Source organism: Caretta caretta, chromosome 27 (genome assembly GCF_965140235.1).
Source record: "Caretta caretta isolate rCarCar2 chromosome 27, rCarCar1.hap1, whole genome shotgun sequence".
NCBI classification, from domain to species: Eukaryota; Metazoa; Chordata; order Testudines; family Cheloniidae; genus Caretta; species Caretta caretta.
In genome coordinates this window covers 1,402,459-1,426,231 of record NC_134232.1, presented here as the reverse complement: position 1 = coordinate 1,426,231, position 23,773 = coordinate 1,402,459, and the positions used below count along the sequence as shown (strand labels likewise).

At 48.4% G+C, this 23,773-nt stretch overlaps 1 protein-coding gene across 5 annotated transcripts in view; it reads left to right on the top strand.

Annotated features, from left to right (window-relative positions):
- The window catches only part of MYO1D (myosin ID), a 383,172-nt gene that overhangs the window by 133,843 nt on the left and 225,556 nt on the right, over positions 1–23,773 (top strand). The window lies entirely within an intron of this gene.

The following is a 23,773-nucleotide window of genomic DNA, read 5'->3' as shown; positions in this document are numbered from 1 at the left end:
ATTCAGACTAGTGGCGGAAGTCAGAATGCGGATACTGCAGTGCAGCACTTGAACATCAGGATACTGTTGCATTGTGTGGTTGAGAGAGCATTTAGAATGTATCGGCGTCTGGCAATGATTGATACCAGGGAGATTTATAGTATGTTGACAGGAATAGTGAAGGGTGACTGTTCTCAAATAAGGGGACAAGCGACCTTGGAAGCTGCTAAAATATATTCACACACTTAGAATAATGGAAGATGGATCTAACTTTTAGGTTATCCTTTGAAATCCATCCCAAGTCAAAATTCATTAGCTTTTGAAGGCTAAAGTATGCCCAGAATTGGACACAGTACTCAGCCGAGGCCTCACCAGTATTGAATAGAGCAGTTACCTCCTGCGTCTTATGTACGACACTCCTGTTAATATACCCCAGAATTATTAGCCTTTTTTTTTCAACTGTATCACATGGTTCACTCATATTCAATTTGTGATCTACTGTAACCCCCAGATCCTTTTCAGCAGTACTTCCACCTATCTAGTTATTCTCATTTTGTAGTTATGCATTTGACTTTTCCTTCCTAAGTGAAATACTTTTCATTTTATTGAATTTCGTCTTGTTGCATTCAGACCCATTCTCTAATTTGTCAAGGTTGTTTTAAATTCTAATCCTGTCCTCCAAAGTGCTTACAACCCCTCCCAGCTTGGTGTTATCTGTAAATTTTATAAGCACACTCTCCACTCCATTATCCAGGTCATTAATAAAAATATTGAATAGTACTGGACCCAGGACTGACCTCTGTGGGACCCCACTAGATACCCTTTCCCAGTTTGACAGTGAAACATTGACAACTACTCTTTGAGTGTGGATTTTCAACCAGTTGTAATTTATAGTAATGTCATCTAGACCAGTTTTCAGAGTAGCAGCCATGTTAGTCTGTAACTGCAAAAAGAAAAGGAGGACTTGTGGCACCTGAGAGACTAACAAATTTGAGCACAAGCTTTCATGAGCTACAGCTCACTTCATCGGATGCATTCAGAATGCATCCGATGAAGTGAGCTGTAGCTCACGAAAGCTTGTGCTCAAATAAATTTTAGTCTCTAAGGTGACACAAGTCCTCCTTTTCTTTTTATCTAGACCAGTGGTTCTCAAACTAGGGCCGCCGCTTGTTCAAGGAAAGTCCCTGGCAGGCTGGGCTGGTTTGTTTACCTGCCACGTCCGCAGTTTCAGCCAATTGCTCTCCCACTGGCTGCGGTTCGCCGCTCCAGCCCAATGGGGGCTTCAGGAAAGGTGACCAGCACATCCCTTGGCCCGCGCCACTTCCCACAGCCCCCATTGGCCCGGGGTGGTGAACCGTAGCCAGTGGGAGCTGCGATTGGCCAAACCTGCGGACGCGGCAGGTAAACAAACTGGCCTGGCCCGCCAGGGGCTTTCCCTGAACAAGCGGCGGCCCTAGTTTGAGAACCACTGATCTAGACCACATTTCACTGGTTTGTTTATGAGAATGTCATGGGCCTTACTAAAATGAGGTTTGCAAACCTTTCATTTTAATCCTACTAAGATCACATTAGGCTAGTTTTTAAGGAGTGTCTCTGTGGCTTTATTAGCCTTGAGACGCATGATAACCCTGCTCCCCACCAATAAAGATGATTGGCTACACAACTCGAACACAGCAATTAAAATACAATTCCTTAACAAGTCAGTTTGAGACCTGTAAAGTACCAATGAGTCTGACCCTCAGGAACCTATTAACAGTCCAAGTTGCTGCTGCCAGAGTTTACTGCATCACTTTAGTCCTTCCTCATTATGGAAAAAGCTGGTCATAAAACTTTGCAGGATCAAGATAATCTTTGCTCCATGTGGCACAGCAAGCAGCCCTGTTGGGACTGACTAATGGTTTTCAGTTTTATCACCTACTTGGATTTATTTGCTGCACTATATTTCAGTTTAAAATTTTTTTTGCCTTCTCTATTTACCTTTGTTTGATGAAACCTGAAACTGAAAGAATTATAGAATACAATACCATATCTAAGTGCTGTTGTACTATACGTTAATTAAATATTCAAGAGTCTTTGTTCCAGACCTTTCTTTTTAAACAGCTTTGGATTCTATATTATACCTGTCTTGTGCAAACATTAACATTGTTTGTTTGTTAGGAGTAGCCTGTGTACCATTTATTAGTCCCAAGCGGATTTGTATGGAGAGCTTTGCATAGATTTAGCTCAGCCATCTAAGGGCTTGTCCACAGTGGCATAATATCCTCTCCAGGGGTGTGATTTCTAAACACAGGGCATGTTAATCTTGCGAAAATGTAACACATTGTTATAGAAGATTGTGATCAATTGTTCTGCATGCCCCCTGGAGGTAGGACAAGAAGTACTGTGGACTTAATGTGCAGCAAGGAAGACTTAGTTTAGATATTAGGAAACCCTTTCTAACTATTATAAGGGTAGTTAAGCTCTGGAATAGGCTTGTAAGAGAAGTTGTGGAATTGCCATCACTGGAGGTTTTTAAGAATAGGTTGGACAAACAGCTGTCAGGGATGGTCTGGCTCTTCTTTGAGTGCTTGCTCATGTCTATTCCATTGTAGGTATGCGCACGCCCACGTGCATGGCTGTCGGAGACTTTTGCCTTAGCGGTACCCGTAGGGCCGGCTGTGGCACCCTCTGGAGTGCTGCACTCATGGTGCGGTGTATCAGGCACCGCCAGCCCTGCACCCTCTCAGTTTCTTCTTACCACCTGTGGTGGTCAGTCGGAGCGCCTCTGTCCCTTGCTTGGCAAATAGTCAGTGGTTTCTCATCTAGCTTAGTCTTGTGCTTTACCTGTAAATAGTTTAATCGTTGTTAGTTCGTTCTTAAGTACCCATTAAGTGTTAGTTAGATAAAGTCCCAGAGGGGACTTTGTCCCCAGCAGGGCATGCCCTCGTCTCCGGGTTTCAAGCCCTGCTCTTCGTGTAACAGACCTATGCCTGTTAGTGACCCATAAGAGAGTTTTCTACAGTGCCTCGGGGAAACCCATATCAAGGAGTGCTATCGCATCTGCCAGAACTTTTGTCTGCAGACACAAAGAGAATGCCGTCGTGATGCAGGCTGTTCTGTGCCCTGCTTCAGAGCTGGCTGTGGTTAGATGTTTATGTTTGTGCTCTCTGTGTGCTGCCCCAGCTCTGCACAGTCAGTCATCACAGTAACCTCGAGCAAACCGCCCAGTGACCACAAGATCCGTTAAGGTATGAAGGCACCAGGCCAGGTTTATTGTTGACAAAGCATGTAATAGCACCTGGCAGACTCTGAAGATACAAAGACATGTATGCCCATGACAATGGACGCAGCTCAGTGAATGGCAGGACCTTCCATTTCCTCCTCGGCTGGACAAAGATATTCCCTCTGAGATGCATCTTTATACCCTGATACAAACAAGTTAGTACTGCCTCTTACATAGTTAATCACTGCCCTCTGATGTGGCTAGTTATCACCTTGTGGTTCAATCAGAACATCTTTATTACATACTGTCATCCTGACTTTATCTTCTAGGAGGGTTCAGTGTGTTCCTGTTATCCTTGGGGAATGTTTTTATACTGTCCTTGATATTGGGATGTGTTTGCTTGAGTATTCTGTGACTAGCACTTCTTAGGAATGTGTATGTTTGCAGTATCAGTCCTGTTCTTGCCAGATTCTGTGAGCAGGTCCTGCCTCACGCCAGGTCTCTGATACAAGGGCTTACGTCTCAGGTTCTCTTCCTACTACAGCAGCGCAGTCCGAGCCGGCAGCCAGTGCTTCAACTTTAGTGTGTAGCGCACCCCTGGCACTGGGATCCTCCTGGCACCGATCCCTGTCACCGGTGCCAAACAAAAAGACTAAGGCGGCGGCACCAAATAAGCCCAACCAAGGGGCTCTGGGCAAAGGACCCTGCTCAGGCCTTATGCCCACTCCAGACCCGCTAAAGAGTTTGACCTTGGGGAGTTTCTCCCCCCGAAAGGACCTGCCTCTGACTCCGGGGAGCAGTAAAGGGCCTAGGCCAGTGGTGCAGTCATAGAATCATAGAATATCAGAGTTGGAAGGGACCTCAGGAGGTCATCTAGTCCAACCCCCTGCTCAAAGCAGGACCAATCCCCAGTTTTTGCTCCAGATCCCTAAATGGCCCCCTCAAAGATTGAACTCACAACCCTGGGTTTAGCAGGCCAATGCTCAAACCACTGAGCTATCCCTCCCCCCCAAAAAGAGGACCAACCCCCAATTTCCTAAATGGCCCCCTCAAGGATTGAACTCACAACCCTGGGTTTAGCAGGCTAATGCTCAAACCACTGAGCTATCCCTCACCCCCAGGTAGTTGAAAGCAGCTATCAAATCCCCCCTCATTCTTCTCTTCCATAGTCTAAACATAGATTCATAGATATTAAGATCAGAAGGGACCATTATGATCATCTAGTCTGACTTCCTGCACAATGCATGCCACAGAGTCTCACCCACTCCTGCGATAAACCTCTCACCTATGTCTGAGCTATTGAAGTCCTCAAATCATGGTTTAAAGACTTCAAGGAGCAGAGAATCCTCCAGCAAGCAACCCGTGCCCCATGCTACAGAGGAAGACGACTAACCTCCAGGGCCTCTTCCAATCTGCCCTGGAGGAAAATTCCTTTCTGACCCCAAATATGGTGATCAGCTGAACCCTGAGCATATGGGCAAGATTCACCATCCAGATACCCAGGAAAGAATTCTCTGTAGTAACTCAGATCCCATCCCATCTAACATTCCATCACAGGCCATTGGGCCTATTTACCATGAATATTTAAAGATCAATTAATTGCCAAAATCATATTATCCCATGATACCATCTCCTCCATAAACTTATCGAGTTTAATCTTAAAGCCAGGTAAGTCTTTTGCTCCCACTGCTTCCCTTGGAAGGCTATTCCAAAACTTCATTCCTCTGATGGTTAGAAACCTTCGTCTAATTTCTAGTCTAAACTTCCTGATGACCAGTTTATATCCATTAGTTCTTGTGTCCACAGTGTTACTGAGCTTAAATAATTCCTCTCCCTCTCTGGTATTTATCCCTCTAATATATTTATAGAGAGAAATCATATCTCCTCTCAACCTTTTTTTGGTTAGGCTAAACAATCCAAGCTCCTTGAGTCTCCTTTCATAAGACAGGTTTTCCATTCCTCGGATCATCCTAGTAGCCCTTCTCTGTACCTGTTCCAGTTTGAATTCATCCTTCTTAAACATGGGAGTCCAGAACTGCACACAGTATTCCAGACGAGGTCTCACCAGTGCCTTGTATAACGGTACTAACACCTCCTTATCTCTACTGGAAATACCTCGCCTAATGCATCCCAAGACCACATTAGCTTTTTTCACGGCCATATCACATTGGCGACTCATAGTCATCCTGTGATCAACCAATACTCCAAAGTCCTTCTCCTCCTCCGTTACTTCTAATTGATGCGTCCCCAGCTTATAACTAAAATTCTTGTTATTAATCCCTAAATGCATGACCTTACACTTCTCACTATTAAATTTCATCCTATTACTATTACTCCAGTTTACAAGGTCATCCAGATCTCCCTGTATGATATCCTGGTCTCTCTCTAAATTGGCAATACCTCACAGCTTTGTATCATCCGCAGACTTTATTAGCGCACTCTCACTTTTTGTGCCAAGATCAGTAATAAAAAGATTAAATAAGATTGGTCCCAAAACCGATCCCTGAGGAACTCCACTGGTAACCTCCCTCCAGCCTGACAGTTCACCTTTCAGTAGGACCCGTTGTGGTCTCCCCTTTAACAAATTCCTTATCCACCTTTCAATTTTCCTATTGATCCCCATCTTATCCAATTTAACTAATAATTCCCCATGTGGCACAGTATCAAACGCCTTACTGAAATCGAGGTAAATTAGATCCACTGCATTTCCTTTGTCTAAAGAATCTGTTACCTTCTCAAAGAAGGAGATCAGGTTGGTTTGGCACGATCTACCTTTTGTAAAACCATGTTGTATTTTGTCCCATTTACCATTGACCCCAATGTTCTTAACTACATTTTCTGTCAAAATTTTTTCCAAGACCTTGCATACTACTGATGTCAAACTAACAGGCCTGTAGTTACCAGGATCACTTTTTTTTCCTTTCTTAAAAATAGGAACTGTGTTAGCAATTCTCCAATCATATGGTACAACCCCTGAGTTTACAGATTCATTAAAAATTTTTGCTAATGGGCTTGCAATTTCATGTGCCAATACCTTTAATATTCTTGGATGAAGATTATCCAGGCCCCCTGATTTAGTCCCATTAAGCTGTTCGAGTTTCGCTTCTACCTCAGATATGGTAATATCTACCTCCATATCCTCCTTCCCATTTGTCATGCTACCATTATCCTGAAGATCCTCATTAGCCTCATTAAAGACTGAGGCAAAGTATTTGTTTAGATATTGGGCCATGCCTAGATTATCCTTAATCTCCACTCCATCCTCAGTGTTTAGCGGTCCCACTTCTTTCTTTCTTTCTTTTCTTATTTATATGGCTATAGAACCTTTTACTATTGCTTTTAATTCCCTTTGCAAGGTCCAACTCTACTTGACTTTTAGCCTTTCTCACTTTATCCCTACATGTTCTGACCTCAATAAGGTAGCTTTCCTTGCTGATCCCACCCATCTTCCACTCCTTGTAGGCTTTCTGCTTTTTCTTAATCATCTCTCTGAGATGCTTGCTCATCCAGCTTGGTCTACAATTCCTGCCTATGAATTTTTTCCCCTTTCTTGGGATGCAGGCTTCTGATAGCTTCTGCAGCTTTGGCTTGAAGTAATCCCAGGCCTCCTCTGCCTTTAGATCCATCAGTTCTTCAGTCCAATCCACTTCCCTAACTAATTTCCTTAATTTTTGAAAGTCAGGCCTTTTGAAATCAAAAACCCTAGTCACAGATTTATTTTTGTTTGTCTTTCTGTTCAGTTTGAACTGAATTGGCTCATGATCACTTGAACCAAGATTGTCCCCTACAGCCATTTCTTCTATGAGGTCCTCACTACTCACCAAAACCAAATCTAAAGTGGCATCCCCTCTAGTCGGTTCAGCAACTACTTGATGAAGGAATCCATCAGCTATCACATCTAGGAAAATCTGAGCCCTATTATTATTATTAATTATTAATGCATCCGATGAAATGAGCTGTAGCTCATGAAAGCTTACGCTCAAATAAATTTGTTAGTCTCTAAGGTGCCACAAATACTCCTTTTTCTTTTTACGAATACAGACTAACACGGCTGCTACTGTGAAACCTGTCATTATTATTACTAGCACTCGTCCTCCAGTCTGTATCTGGGAAGTTAAAGTCTCCCATGATCACGCAGTTTCTATTAGTATTTACTTCATTAAAAACATTAAAGAGGTCTCTATCCATATCCAAATTAGATTCCGGCGGTCTATAGCACACCCCAAGCACTATCACAGGGGAGGCTCTAGTAATTTTCTTCCCCAATGTGATTTTTGCCCAGATGGACTCTGTCTTATCCATTCCATTGCTTCTTATTTCTTTACATTCTACCTCATCATTGATATACAATGCTACTCCACCACCTTTACCTTTATTTCTGTCTTTCCTAAACAGCACATACCCTTCAATACCTGTAGTCCAGTCATGACGACTATTCCACCATGTTTCTGTTATCCCTATAATATCTGGTTTCGCTTCCTGCACCAGTAGCTCTAGTTCCTCCATTTTGTTACCTAGGCTCCTCGCATTGGTGTACAAACATCTTAATTTTTGCTGTTCGGCCTCACTCACATTCTGTACCCTATTAGGCACGGTCATTCTACCGCCAGTGTGACCTGTTAGACTTGTATCCATACTGCCCTTCCTCCTTATGTCCATTCTCCTACCCACGGCTGTATCCTTTCTTACTTTTTCTTCCCTCTCAATGCTAAAATCTGACATGGGGATTACCTGGACATCTCCCAACCATCTCCCCCAAATTCCTAGTTTAAAGCTCTCTTAATCAGTTGTGCCAGTTTCCATCCTAGAAGTCTATTTCCTTCCCTACTCAGATGAGGTCTATCCTGAGAGAACTGTCCTCTGTCCATGAACGCCTCCCAGTGGCCATAAACCCCAAAGCCCTCCTTATAGCACCACTGCCTAAACCATCTATTGATAGTCATAATCTTGTCACACCTTAGTTGCCCTTCTCTAGGAACAGGCAGAATCCAACTAAAGATCACCTAAGCCTCAATTTCCTTAAGCGTCTTCCCCAGCCTAGCATAATCTCCCTTGATATATTCCAGCGGAAATCTACCGGTATCATTTGTTCCCACATGAAGGATAATTAGGGGATTCTTTCCCGCTCCCTTTAGGATCCTTTTCAACCTTATACTTCATTAGCACACAATCCCAGTTCCCTCAGCCTCTCCTCATAAGTCATGTGTTCCAGTCCCCTAATCATTTTTGTAGCCCTCCGCTGGACTCTTTCCAATTTTTCCGCACCCTTCTTGTAGTGTGGGGCCCAAAACTGGACACAGTACTCCAGATGAGGGCTCACCAAGGTCGAATAGAGGGGAACGATCACGTCCCTCGATCTGCTGGCAGTGCCCCTACTTATACAGCCCAAAATGTTGTTAGCCTTCTTGGCAACAAGGGCACACTGTTGACTCATATCCAGCTTCTCATCCACTGTAACCCCTAGGTCCTTTTCTGCAGAACTGCTGCCTAGCCATTCGGTCCCTAGTCTGTAGCGGTGCATGGGATTCTTCTGTCCTAAGTGCAGGACTCTGCACTTGTCCTTGTTGAACTTCATCAGATTTCTTTAGGCCCAATCCTCTCATTTGTCTAGGTCCCTCTGTATCCTATCCCTACCCTCCAGCGTATCTACCACTCCTCCCAGTTTAGTGTCATCCACAAACTTGCTGAGGGTGCAATCCACGCCATCCTCCAGATCATTAATGAAGATATTGAACTAAACCGGCCCCAGCACTGACCCCGGGGCACTCCACTTGATACCGGCTGCCAACTAGAAATGGAGCCATTGATCACTACCCGTCGAGCCCAACAATCTAGCCAGCTTTCTATCCACCTTATAGTCCATTCATCCAGCCCATACTTCTTTAATTTGCTGGCAAGAATACTGTGGGAGACCATGTCCAAAGCTTTGCTAAAGTCAAGGAATAACACGTCCACTGTTTTCCCCTCATCCACAAAGCCAGTTATCTCGTCATAGAAGGCAATTAGATTAGTCAGGCATGACTTGCCCTTGGTGAATCCATGCTGACTGTTGCTGATCACTTTCCTCTCGTCTAAGTGGTTCAGAATTGATTCCTTGAGGACCTGCTCCATGATTTTTCCAGGGATTGAGGTGAGGCTGACTGGCCTGTAGTTCCCAGGATCCTCCTCCTTCCCTTTTTAAAAGCTGGGCACTATATTAGCCTTTTTCCAGTCATCCAGGACCACCCCCGATCGTCATGAGTTTTCAAAGATAATGGCCAATGGCTCTACAATCACAGCCACCAACTCCTTTAGCACTCTCGGATGAGCGCATCCAGCTCCATGGACTTGTGCTTATCTAGCCTTTCTAAATAGTCCTGAACCACTTCTTTCTCCACAGAGGGCTGGTCACCTCCTCCCCATGCTGTGCTGCCCAGTGCAGCAATCTGGGCGCTGACCTTGTTTGTGAAGACAGAGGCAAAAAACGCATTAAGTAATTAGCTTTTTCCACATCCTCTGCCACTAGGTTGCCTCCCTCATTCAGTAAGGGGCCCACACTTTCCTTGACTTTCTTCTTGTTGCTAACATACCTGAAGAAACCCTTCTTGTTACTCTTCACATCTCTTGCTAGCTGCAACTCCAAGTGTGATTTGGCCTTCCTGATTTCACTCCTGCATGCCTGAGCAATATTTTTATACTCTTCCCTGGTCATTTGTCCAATCTTCCGCTTCTTGTTAGCTTCTTTTTTGTGTTGAAGATCAGCAAGGATTTCACTGTTGAGCCAATCTGGTCGCCTGCCATATTTACTATTCTTTCTACACATCGGGATGGTTTGTCCCTCTAACCTCTATAAGGGATTCTTTAAAATACAGCCAGCTCTCCTGGACTTCTTTCCCCTTCATGTTATTCTCCCAGGGGATCCTGCCCATCAGTTCCCTGAGGGAGTCAAAGTCTGCTTTTCTGAAGTCCAGGGTCCGTAATCTGCTGCTCTCCTTTCTTCCCTGTGTCAGGATCCTGAACTCGACCATCTCATGGTCACTGCCTCTGAGGTTCCCATCCACTTTAGCTTCCCCTACTAATTCTTCCTGATTTGTGAGCAGCAGGTCAAGAAGAGCTCTGCCCCTGGTTGGTTCCTCCAGCACTTGCACCAGGAAATTGTCCCCTACACTTTCCAAAAACTTCCTGGATTGGAAGTCGACCCCCTGCAAGGCCCCAGCACCTGGAGAGCTGAGAGTACCTCTGCTGCAGCTGACACTGCGTGTGGCTGTGGACCCGGATAAGGCTCCCTGTGAGGGCAAGCCTACCGGCAAGGCCTCACACAAAACAGACGCGCTCCACTGGCCTCCGGAGCCAGGACAAAGCCCTAGGTCGCTACATTCTTGGTCTCTGCATCCACCCAGGTCTCCAGCTTGCCGCTACAAGTCATTGGCACCATGCTTCCGATCCCCATCGTGGTGCCGAAGCATCGTCGATCTTCCTGGCACCAGTCTTTATCGTGCCTTCAGTCGCCGTTGCTGAGAGCTCGAGGGCGTTCCCCGACACGGCACTGCTCCCCCTACCCCTGGCACTGGTCGAACTGTTCCTCGCACCAGTCTCCGGCAGTGACAGTGAGCCATCACTCAAGCCTCCAGAGTCCTGCCCTGGTCGCTGGAGGGTGACGACTTCTCAAGCTCAAAGGCACAATTCAGCCCCTCACCCAGGCAACATGATTGGGCTCTGGAGGGTTTGTCCGTGGCATCAGTGCCAACCTGGCAGCAGAGCCAGTGGCTGACCCAATGGCCTTATTGGAATGGATGGGGCGTCCCTGTCATGCCAGTGCCCCACTCCCTCCAGCCCTTGGTTGCTGTGTCAGACATGTCGAAGGCAGGACCCCCACTATGCTGCAATTGAGGTGGCCGCTGCGATTGAGGAGCTGCCCTCCCTGACGGGTGAGGATGCTGCTGGACCTCCCCTGGTTGTCCTGTCGTCGTCGTCCCTCCAGATGAGGAAGTGGCGGAGCCTTCCAGAACTAGCCCATGAGACGATTTCCACGAGCATCAGGCATTGCTCCACAGGGTGGCGTCCAGCTTGGGCCTCAAGGCGGAGGAGATGGAGGAGCAGATGGACACGTTATTTAATGTGCTCTCCACATCCTCCCCCAGCCCGGATTGCGCTCTTGGTACACGAGGGGTAAGGTTTATATACACGTGTCACGGAGTCCCTGGGCAATGCTCTGGAACTGCTCCCCATGAAGCCAGTCAGGACTCTGGGGCAGTCGCCTTTCTGTGAGCAGCCTGTCTTCAGGACACACAGCTCACACAGCTTCCACCTTCCTGGGTCTGACCTCGGAGCATTCAGCATCCTCTGCCCCTCCGTGCGCTTCCCCCCAGCGAGTCCGCTCAGGAGGAGCTCCTGGGGAAGCCAGAGGGTCCTGCCCCCCAACTTCGCAGTCAGACGTGACTCTCAGCCAGCCAGTAAAACAGAAGGTTTATTAGACGACAGGAACATGGTCTAAAACAGAGCTTGCAGGTGCAGAGAACGGGACCCCTCAGCTGGGTCCTTTTTGGGGGGCAGTGAGCCAGACAACCACGTCTGCACTTCACTCCATGTCCCAGCCAGCCCCAAACTGAAAACCACCTCCAGCCCCTCCTCCTCTGGGCTTTGTTCCTTTCCCGGGCCAGGTGGTCACCTGATTCCTTTGTTCTCCAACCCTTCAGCTCTCACCTTGCAGGGGGGGAAGTTGCAGGCCATCAGTTGCCAGGAAACAGGGCGTTGGCCATTCTCTGTGTCCAGACTCCTGCACACACCTGCCCTCTAGGGCTCTGCAATGATCATACACCCTTACCCCACCCCCTAGAGACTTAAGAACTGCCTAGGGGAAACTGAGGCACCCCCACACTATTCAGAGGAAACATTAAGAACAGTCCCACTTCGTCACATCTCTCCCCCCTTCGAGATCGAACTGAGCGGGGTCACTTTAGCCGGTGACCTGGGGAAGTTCAAAGCCACCAACGTTCTCATGGATGCCCCAGCATCTCTCCCATTCCTTGGTAGGAGTTACACCAGGCCCTTCCAGTTTCACGCCCTCCCTTAGGTCAGGGTGGTCGATAGCACTCGCAGGCCGCATGTGGGAAGGTTTATGCAGCCCATGCCCTTTGGCCACCCCAAGAATGTCTCCCCATTGACCATCACCTTCTGCTCCCACTGGGGGTCCGAGGGGCCTGGCCCCAGGAAACTCCACACAGACATATAGGTTGGGGTCAGGAGTGGGAGCCTGTCCACATCCCCACCCATCTGGCTGACGGAGTCTATGGCCTTGGGACCCAGCAAGGGAGCTAGACACCGGGGCTTTTCCGCAGGGTCCCCTTGGTTCAAATCGCCAGCCTGCTCAAAGGCAGTGAGGTGGGCATCCACACCCCCCCCCTTAACCAGGGGCAGCAATTTAGTATCGAGGTTCCCTGCGGAACTGGCCCCCCGGGATCTATCCCCACTCACCCCGGGGAGGTCCCCTAGGCCTCTCCGCTCCCCCAACGCCAGTTCATGCTGCTGTTGCTTCTGCAGCTCTTTCTCAGGCTCTCGCTGTCTCCCACGGTCCTCTTGCTCTCTCAGACTCCGCTCCAATCCCGTCCGTCTCGATCCCCCGATGGGGAACCCGATCGTGAAGACCCCCGTCTGGTCGGGGACAGGAGTCTTGGCGATGCCTGGCTCCCGCTCCAGCTGCTCCCAGATCCTGCTATAGCCCCATTTGGGGTCAGGAATCTGTTCCTTAGAGCGGTCATCCTCCTCCAGCTGCACGATTAACTCTGCTTTGGTGAACTTTCCAACGCTCAACCCTCTCTGTTTGCACAGGTTTACAATGTCCTTCTTCAGGAGACGGTGACAGGCCATCACTCCGCTCCTCCCAAGTTGTTGTGGACTCACAGGCCCGTGTGTTCTCAGCTCCCCACGGTTTCCAGGGAGAACCCCTAGTGTGCCAGCCCTTCTCGAGGTCACCACCTCTTTGCCAGGGTCGAGCTGCAGACTCCTCCGCCCCTTGGACTGCTCGCTGCAATCCCCAGGGGAACCCCATTACTGCACAGTCCTTCTCGCTGGTCACACACTCTCAGGGGTTAACCGCCCCCCGAAACCGCTCCTCTCTGAGCCTTCAGCAGGCCTGGTCCTCGGCAATCCCCCTTCGTGTTACTGCTCCCCAGTCACTTACTGCAGGAAGCGCCATCCACGGGGTGCAGTACATCCCACCACTGCCACCAGTTGTCACGGAGTCCCTGGGCGATGCTCTGGAACTGCTCCCCATGAAGCCAGTCAGGACTCTGGGGCAGTTGCCTTTCTGTGAGCAGCCTGTCTTCAGGACACGCAGCTCACACAGCTTCCACCTTCCTGGGTCTGACCTCGGAGCATTCAGCATCCTCTGCCCCTCCGTGCGCTTCCCCCAGCGAGTCCGCTCAGGAGGAGCTCCTGGGGAAACGAGAGGGTCCTGCCCCCCAACTTCGCAGTCAGACGTGACTCTCAGCCAGCCAGTAAAACAGAAGGTTTATTAGACGACAGGAACATGGTCTAAAACAGAGCTTGCAGGTGCAGAGAACGGGACCCCTCAGCTGGGTCCATTTTGGGGGGCAGTGAGCCAGACAACCACGTCTGCACTTCACTCCATGTCCCAGCCAGCCCCAAACTGAAAACCCCCTCCAGCCCCTCCTCCTCTGGGCTTTGTTCCTTTCCCGGGCCAGGTGGTCACCTGATTCCTTTGTTCTCCAACCCTTCAGCTCTCACCTTGCAGGGGGGGAAGTTGCAGGCCATCAGTTGCCAGGAAACAGGGCGTTGGCCATTCTCTGTGTCCAGACTCCTGCACACACCTGCCCTCTAGGGCTCTGCAATGATCATACACCCTTACCCCACCCCCTAGAGACTTAAGAACTGCCTAGGGGAAACTGAGGCACCCCCACACTATTCAGAGGAAACATTAAGAACAGTCCCACTTCGTCACAACACGGTGAACATGAAACAATGGGTGTTATCATACACACTGTAAGGAGAGTGATCACTTAAGATGAGCTAATACCAGCAGGAGAGTGGGGTGGGGCCGGGGGAGAAAACCTTTTGTAGTTTGTAGTAATTTATTTGAGCATAAGCTTTTGTGAGCTACAGCTCACTTCACTGGATGCATTCTGTGGAAAATACAGGGGAGAGATTTATATACACAGAGAACATGAAACAATGGGTGTTACCATACACACTGTAAGGAGAGTGATCACTTAAGATAAGCTAATACCAGCAGGAGAGCGGGGGGGGGGGGGGGGGAGGAGGGAGAAAACCTTTTGTAGTGATAATCAAGGCGTGCCATTTCCAGCAGTTGACATGAACATCTGAGGAACAGTGGGGGGAGTGGGGAGGGGGAGATAAACATGGGGTAATAGTTTTACTTCGTGTAATGACCCATCCACTCCCAGTCTCTATTCAAGCCTAAGTTAATTGTATCCAGTTTGCAAATTAATTCCAATTCAGCAGTCTCTCGTTGGAGTCTGTTTTTGAAGTCTTTTTGTTGTAATATTGCAACTTTTAGGTCTGTAATGGAGTGACCAGAGAGATTGAAGTGTTCTCCGACTGGTTTATGAATGTTATAATTCTTGACGTCTGATTTGTGTCCATTTATTCTTTTACGTAGAGACTGTCCAGTTTGACCAATGTACATGGCAGAGGGGCATTGCTGGCACATGATGGCATATATCACATTGGTGGATGTGCAGGTGAACGAGCCTCTGATAGTGTGGCTGATGTGATTAGGCCCTATGATGGTGTCCCCTGAATAGATATGTGGACACAGTTGGCAACGGGCTTTGTTTATTCCCCGTTGGTGAACACTGTTCACCAGATGTTCTTGTTGACTGGTGGAAATGGCTTCACCAAGCCCCTTTGCCACCAGCACCAGTTGGGGTCCCTGGCTATGAGGCTTCCCCCCACCCCCCGCTCTCCTGCTGGTATTAGATTATCTTAAGTGATCACTTTCCTTACAGTGTGTATGATAACACCCATTGTTTCATGTTCTCTGTGTATATAAATCTCCTCACTGTATTTTCCACTGAATGCATCCAATGAAGTGAGCTGTAGCTCACGAAAGCTTATGCTCAAATAAATTTGTTAGTCTTTAAGGTGCTACAAGTACTCCTTTTCTTTTTGCAAATACAGACTAACATGGCTGCTATTCTGAAACCTGAGGGGTAAGGCTACATTTTAGTCACGGGTATTTTTAGTAAAATCACGGACAGGTCACAGGCAGTAAACAAAAAATTCACGGCCCGTGACCTGTTCATGACTTTTACTAGAACCCCTTGACTAAAACTGGGGCTGGGGGGCTGCCCATGGGTGCTGGGGGAGGGGGCGGCCTGGGTGCTGGGTGGGGGTGGGGGAGCCTCATGGCCAGGGACCCCCACTGGTGCTGGTGGCAAAGGGGCTTGGTGGAGCCGGAAGGCTCCCTACCTTGCTCCGTGCCTCTCTCCCCCCCGCAGCAGCCAATGCGACTGGGGAAGGGGCTGCCTAGCTGCTACTTGGCCAGGTGCAGCAGTTGCTGCAGAAGTCATGGGAAGTCATGGAATCTGTGACTTCCGACCTCCATGACAAACTCACAGCCTTAACGGAGGGGGTCCTGAACATTTCCCAAACCATCCGGCAGACCCCATCCTCCATCCTGCCCACCTCTAAAAGGGCAGAAAAGAAGTACTACTTTCCTGAAAAAGGGTTTGAGTACTTGTGCACTAATCCGCCACCGGGGTCGTTGGTCGTGTTGGCGACCAACAAAAGGGACAAGCAAGGACTCACCAGTTCCACCCCTAAGAATAAATAGGATAAGACTGGATTTGTTGGGTCAAAAAATTAATTCTACAGTCAGCCTCCAGTTTCGGGTGGAGAACCACCAGGCCATCTTGGCTTGCTACAGTTTTAACTTGTGGGACTGTCTCCTCAAATTCAGGGACTCCATGTCCCAGGAGGCAGCCCAGGAGATTGCAACCCTGGTGGAAGAGGGGACTGCAGTGGTCTGGTGCTCTCTCCAGATGGCCTGGGATGCAGCAGATTCAGCTGCTTGAGTGGTCGCCTCAGTGGTGGTCTTGCGGGGCAGTTCCTGGCTCCAGACCACTGGCCTGTCTCAGGAGATGCAGGCGTCTATTCAGGACCTCCCGTTTGACGGTGTCGGCCTGTTTTCCCACCAAACAGATGGGCATTTGCATGTCCTGAAGGGTACGAGGGCAACCCTTTGCTCCCTAGGGGTGCCACTCTTCAGACGCTCAAGCAGCCGTTCCGGCCTCCTCCGCCACCTAAACAGTGGCAGCCTCAGCTCGGGCGTGCGAGAAGAACGGACACCTGGTTTAACTGCTGCTGCTCTTTGTCGTCCAAGTCTCTTGCACAGCCTGGCCCAGCTAAGCACCGGGGGCCAGAAGTGCTTATTTTGAGGGTGCGCTTGGGTGTGACACACCAGCCAACTGCCCGAATCCTTTCCACCCGTTCCTAGACCGCCTTTTCCCTACTGCTTGGCCTGGTCGTGGGTTATGTCAGACCATTGGGTCCTGGACATAGTGGCTCGGGGATACACCCTGTAATTTTTGGCTGCCTCTCCTTCCCACCCCCTCACCCCAAGTTCCCTGTCCCTCTTCAGGGACCCTTTTCATGAGCAACTCCTCATTCAAGAGATCGAGAACCTCCTATGTCTAGGGGCTGTGGAGGAGGTTTCTTGGGCTATGCAAGGAAGAGGATTCTACTCCCGCTAATTCCTACTCCAGAAGGCAAAAGGGAGACTCAGACGCATTCTGGACTTGCGGAGACTCAACAAGTCGCTCACAAAGTTGAAATTCCACATGGTATCCCTGGCCTCCATCTTCCCTTCCCTGGATCCGGGGGACTGGTATGCTGTTCTAAATTTGAAGGACTCCTTACTTTAATGTCTCCATATTCCTGGGATGTGGATGTTTCCTGTGTTTGATAGTGGCGGGGCACCACTTCCAGTTTATGGCGCTACTCTTTGGCTTGTCCATCCTCTGCCCCCAGTGTGTTCACGAAATGCGTGGCACTGGTGACTGCTTACCTGAGGTGTCGAAAGGTCCAGATCTTCCCCTATCTCGACAATTGGCTTATCAAGGTCAGGTCTCCGGAGCACGTCCAGAGGAGCCTCAATCTGGTGTCCTCCACCTGCAGTGATCTGGGTCTCCTAATAAACAGAAAAATCCACATTAACACCTGTTCAACACATAGAGTTCTCGACTCCACGGGGGCTAGAGCCTTCCTACCGGAAGAGCGCTTTCAAGCTGTCATACTTGATCAGCCACATAAGTCTGATGGGCCACATGGCCATATGCACCTACGTGGTAAGTCACGCCCACCTTCATCTAAGGCCCCTGCAAGCGTGGCTGGCCTTGGTCTAAGTTCCAAGCAAGCACCCCCTGGATCGAATGGTCACGGTGCTGAACCACGTCCTCTCCGCCCTGGACTGGTGGCAGGATTCCAAGTCCCCTTCGTGATCCCGTCACCCTTGCTCACCTTGGTCTCGGATGTGTCAGACCTGGGCTGGAGGGCCCATCTGGGTGAGCTCAACACCCAGGGTTGTTGGCTCCAACCTGACCTAGCTCTCCATATCAATGTCAGGGAGCTCAGGGCGGTTTGGCTGGTGTGCCAGGCTTTCTTGCCCCACCTGGAAGGCAGGTGCAGGAAGATGCAGGTCCTGATGGACAATACTGCCGCAATGTACTACATCAACAGGCAGGGCAGCGCCAGCTCTTTGGCCCTCTGTCTGGAAGTGCTCCGCCTCTGGGTCTTTTGTGTGCAGCACACCATTTATTTGGTGGCCACCCACCTGCCCGGAGCCAAGAAAGTCCTGGCGGATTGCCTCAGCAGAACCTTCGTGTCTCGCCATGAATGGTCGCTCCACTCGGAGATGGTCAGCCTAGTTTGCCACAGGTGGTGGACTCCCCGGGTGGACCTGTTTGCGTCCAGACAGAACAGGAAGTGCCACATGTTCTGCTCTCTGCTGGACAAGGGCTCCCAGTCGGAAACCTTCCAGATTCTGTGCTCAGAGTGCTGACCACACTTCCCACCCGTGCTGTTAATCTAGAGAGTCCTGCTCAAGGTGAAGCAAGACAGAGTGACGGTCATTCTCATGGGCCTGGCATGACCTCGGCAGCACTCGTTCGCCATGCTCCTGAGTCTTTCGGCAGCTACCCCCTTGCAGCTGCCTCTTTGGACAGATCTGCTGTCCCAGAACCACGGGAATCTGCTGCGTCTGAACCTGGCAGTGCTGCACTTGACGGCTTGGTTTCTGCATGGCTGAGCAGGGAAGAACAGCAGGGTTCTGCCGGTGTCCAGCAGGAAACCCTCCACAAGGGCTACCTACGTGGCTATGTGGGAGCGGTTCACATGTTGGGCCTCGGATTGCCGCATCTGGGCGGAAGAGGCCCCCCTGCAGGACATCCTGGACTGTTTGCTGCACCGTAAGCTTCAGGGCCTGTCAGTGTCCTCCGTCAGGGTGCACCTCGCAGCCATTTCGACTTTCTATCCTCTGTTTCACTGCAGGTCAATCTTTGCACATCCCATGACAATGCGGTTCCTGAAAGGTCTGGAACACCTTTACCCGCATGTCAGGGACCCGGTTCCTGCTTGGGACCTGAAGCTTGTGCTGTCCAGGCTCTCAGGGCCCCCCTTTGAGCCTCTGGCTTCCTGCTCCCTTCTGCTTCTCTCCTGAAAGGTGTCCTTTTTGGTTGCTATAACTTTGGCCCGTAGGGTGTCTGAGATCAGAGCACTCATGTCAGAGCCGTCTTATATGATCTTCTATAAGGACAAAGTCCAGCTGCGTCCGCACCCAGCTTTTCTGCGCAAGGCCATCTCCCAGTTCCATACTGGTCAGGACATATACCTACTGGTCTTCTGCCCGAAGCCTCATACTATGGATGAGGAATGCAGGCTGCATACCCTGGACGTCTGGCGGGCTCTGGTCTTCTACACAGAGAGGATGAAGCTGTTCCATAAGTCTATGCAACTGTTCGTTGCTGTTGCGGACCGGATGAAGGGTTGCCCAGTGTCTACCCAGAGAATATCATCCTGGATCACGGCGTGCATGCGCTACTGCTATGAGCTGATGAAGGTAACCCCGCCAGCGATCGTGACGGCTCAGTCGACTAGGGAGCAGGCATCATCGATGGCCTTCCTCGCTCAGGTGCTGGTTTCAGCAGAGCAGTCCTCCGAACTGCAAGACTGTGAACTCCGAGCCCACCTCTGAGGATTCTGCTTGTGAGTTACCTACAGTGGAATTGACACGAGCAAGCACTTGAAGAAGAAAAAACGGTTACCTAGCTTTTGTAACTGTTGTTCTTTGAGATGCGTTGCTCATGTCCCATTCCATTACCCACCCTCTTGCCCCTCTGTCTGACTTGTCGGCAAGAAGGAACTGAGAGGCGCAGGGCCGGTGGTGCCTTATATACTGTGCCATGAGTGTGGCGATCCAAAGGGCACCACATCCAGCCCTATGGGTACCACTAAGGCAAAAGTCTCCAGTCATGTATGTGGGCGCGTGCACACCTACAATGGAATGGACATGAGCAATTCATCTTGAAGAACAATAGTTATGAAAGGTAGGTAACCGTTTTGTTTACTTGGTCCTGGCTCGGTGCAGGAGGCTGGACTTGATGACTTCTCGGGGTGTCAGAAATCAGGTCCTGCATCAGAGCCAGTCTCCCAGCACCCTAATGAGTACAGCTGGCCTGTAATAGGTGGCCTGATCGGCTTTGCCTGCCTGATTGATTGGAAAAGTCAGCAGACTGGCTCTTTGGCCTAGCAGTAGAAGCAGTTCAGCAGCTGCTGAAGCATTCCTGATGGCTCCTGCATGTTCCCTGCCCTGGCCCCTCACTTCAGGTAACCCATTCCGAACCCTCGGCTTGGATTCCTTACTTCTGACTCTGGCTCCGTAACCCTTGGTTCTGGCAGCTGGTCTCTGATTCTGGCTCTGAGGCATGACTGCCCATGTCTTGATCACTGATATGAGGACCTTTTGAGCCCTACATATCTATGGCTCTATGAAACTCTGGCTCTGCAGGTGCAGAAGGGACATGTCTCTTGATTCAGGGTTTCAAACGATGATCATTAAACATAGTAACACATTGGTTGATAACATCGGTTGACAATTTTACGAAATCTTCTGCTGCTTCTGTTTGTGTTCTCTGATTAGTAGTCAGGTTATTGTTGGCACAGAAGATACGAGATTACTTTGATGTGAATGCAGAATGGATTCTGTGCAGTAATACACTGCTACAGCACTCTGACCTTAGAGGTCCTTGAACTGTATGGTTCATATGTTGGTGGTGCGTAGGATTCAGCTCCAGCCAGGACACCTGTGTGGTGTTGGAGCAGCTGTGATCTGTGTGATCTACTTGTGAAGTGGCTTTCCCCCTCCCTCTCCCTCCTGGAATGCTTGTGGGTTGAATAGGCTGCTTGAGCACCTGGAAGATCAGAAGAGCTCCCAGGTAGACAAAGTGTCTGGGACTCTGATTAGGCAGCGTTCACATGCCCAATGCATGGACACTGCATGGACACTGGCTGAGGTGGAGTGTGACCAACCAGACGCGGCCAAGTCACCTTTAGTCGCAGGCCATGCGGAGCAGGTCCTTAAAAGGGGAAGGGGCCATGTGCTCAGGAGTGCACTCACAAGATTGTACCTTCCGTGAAGGCCCTTTGCCCGGATCGCCTGGCCAGTGGTTCGCCGCGTTGCATTCCATCGTGCCTCGGGAAGACTTACTTTCATTGCACTGTCCATTGCTGTGCTGTGGAACACTTTCCTTGAAGGATCCTGACATCTCCAGTGCCTTGCCTGTCCTGGGAGCATGAGTATGCGAGTGTGTGTGTGACCCCTCTCCCCCCTTCTTTTGAGCTTAGCTATCAGTATAATAAACGTGTTGCTTTCTTCCAAACTCTGTGGGTCATTAGTCCTCCCTAAGCTTACTAGCTGGCCCAATTTCGGGTAACACTGTGGACGTAAGGGGAACTGCCACTAGAGGCTGGCAGGACCAGTTCTGATCTGGGAAAAGGCTTGATTCCATGAGCCACTGACTCTCTAGAAGAACTTAAAGCTTTAAACCTTGGCTTCAGTTCATAAATTTCCACTTTTCTGACTTAAAGATGCTTCTTCCAGTGCTATGGTTTGAAAGGTCTGCAGGCACTGTTGTGGTTGAAACAGTCCTGGGCTTTGTGAGAAAAGCACCTTGGTGCACTCCATCACATGGCTTGCTGACTACGTGGCATTCTGTTCACTGAAACTAGACTGATAGTGACTAGAGGACAAAAAAGAAAGGAAGAAAAAAACCAACAACCTGAACAACAACAATGAACAAAAGACCAGGGAAACTTTTAGAAAGCATTTAACTCTTCACCCAAAGAGTAATTGCTAATTAATGTGACAAATAACATGGACAGTTTTCTTGCAGCCTTGATGCTGGTGTCATATAAGAAATTAGCTACTGCCAAGAGAAAAATAAGAGAACATAACCGAATGGGCAAAAGTGTGTTCAAATAAATTACACTTGTTAGTAATTACTAACCTTGTGTGGATTTTTTTTTTAATATGGTCATTTTAGAGACAAAACCTGTATCAATTCAAGCAAAACTCTAATAGATACTAGAACTTTCTAATATGCTTAAATGGACACACTTTTTCAAAGATGAGTTTAATTGTTCCCCAGACATTCTAGTTGAATCCTGTTTTTTTTTCTTAAAAACTGGAATTCTGAAATTTTTGGGAGGAAAGGGAAGGACTTGTGGCTTAAACACAGGGCTTGAAGTCAGATGTTCAGACAATAGAGTGAGCATGGGAAGAATAGACAATTTGAGTTCTATTAGTGGCTTTGCAAGTCAATTAATTTCTCTGTGGCTTAGTTTACCTGTTTGTAAAATGGGGGTGGCAGACTGCTCAGTGGCAATGGGGTTTAATTCATTGTTTCTAACATGCTTTTTGAGTATCAGATGGCAGTTGCTATAGGAATAAGTATTTTAGAAGTGTTTATCATGTACTATGCAAGAGCTATCTGTAAACACTGAATTAATTTTAACAGAAAATTCTGTCAAAGCTACCGTGATACATACACACACAATCAGTTTCGTTTTTCCCAATTATAAAATGTATCTTTAAAACCTCACGCCTACCTTTGCTAAAAAATCTACTGGTTGGATAGCTAAGACTCCTAATTCAAAAGGGTGTTCAGTTCTGCATGTTTGCCTTGTTAGTTGAGATTCAATTAAACATATTTTTGGAGCACACTGAATCTAAGTGATGGCTACTCTTATTATGGCAGGTTAAATACTTAATCTACTGTCCCCTTCCAAACTTGTACTAAGAGAGTCCAGGGACAGAAACCTAGGATTGTTAAACATACTTTTATTGCACTGGAAAAAGGGAAATGAAAGATATGAAGAGGTGTCTTCAAATGCATCTTTTTAAAATGTCAATAGGCTGATTTATGTAGCTGCCACATAAAGCTGTGTGCTTGACAAACTTTATCTTCCCATGTTTTCCTCTTGAGTATTTGGTCTTGTTTGACTGATCCCTTGGGTTCTTTCTTTCCTTTAAAAAACACTAGAGCTTGTACTGCTCTGGCTGACATTACGATGAATGATGAGCTATTCTGGGGCTGACTGCTCTTTTGAGACCCTTCCTTTATTCCAACCTCTCCATCTCTCCCTCTGAATTTTTTTCCTCCTCTCCACTCCTAGCTTTCCCTCAAATTCACTTTGGCAGGCATCCTCTCTAGTGTGTTCATAATTCCATCACTGTGACTAATCTAGCACAAATGTTTCCCTTCTGCATCTTTTTAGGAGGGTCTAAGCATGTCTCAGGTAATTAGCTGCAAACCATAGAGGAGACACTTTCAAAACTAGAGGTGAAGAAAAATGAAGAAACTTTCATACAGAGAAAGGCTGAACCAGTGGTTAGAGTGCTAGGACTTGAGGTTGTTTCAATTCCCTGCTCTGATGCAGACTACCTGTGCAAACTGGGCAAATCACTTAGTGTCTTTGTGCCTCAGTTTCCCATCTGTAAAACAGAGAGAATAGTTCCTCCCTACTTCACAGAGGATAAATGCACTAAAGAGCGTGTGAGGGGCTCAGATACCACAGCAGTGCCAACCAGATATGTACCTCTATAAAAATCAAGTTAGCAGTAATGTTAATGTATCCATTGCAAAGTTTACTGGGATGTTAATTGCGGGCCATTATGAAGTACAAAAACTACTTTGAAAAAGCATTAAGCTTTAAAACAAAATGAAATCCAAAAAATTCAAAATGAAGGCATTATCCTGATGCAAGAGATTGCCAGACAGGTTTAGGAGTCTCTCTCATGTTGACCTTTCTGGATTTCTCCACTGTAGAACATTTAAATAAATGTAAGATGATGTAAGATGTAGAACATTTAAATAAATTTAAGTTTAAGCGAGTTAAACTCCAATTGTGTGAAGGATGTACTTGACAGCACTGGAGACCAGTGTCCTTTGTTCACACACTTGGTAAAACAGGGCATGTTTTCCAGCAGTAACCTGCCAATGTGCTTCAACTTGGACCTGGAAGAGCCACTATTGGTCTCCATGGCCCATTCCATCCTTGATGACTCTCATAGCAAGG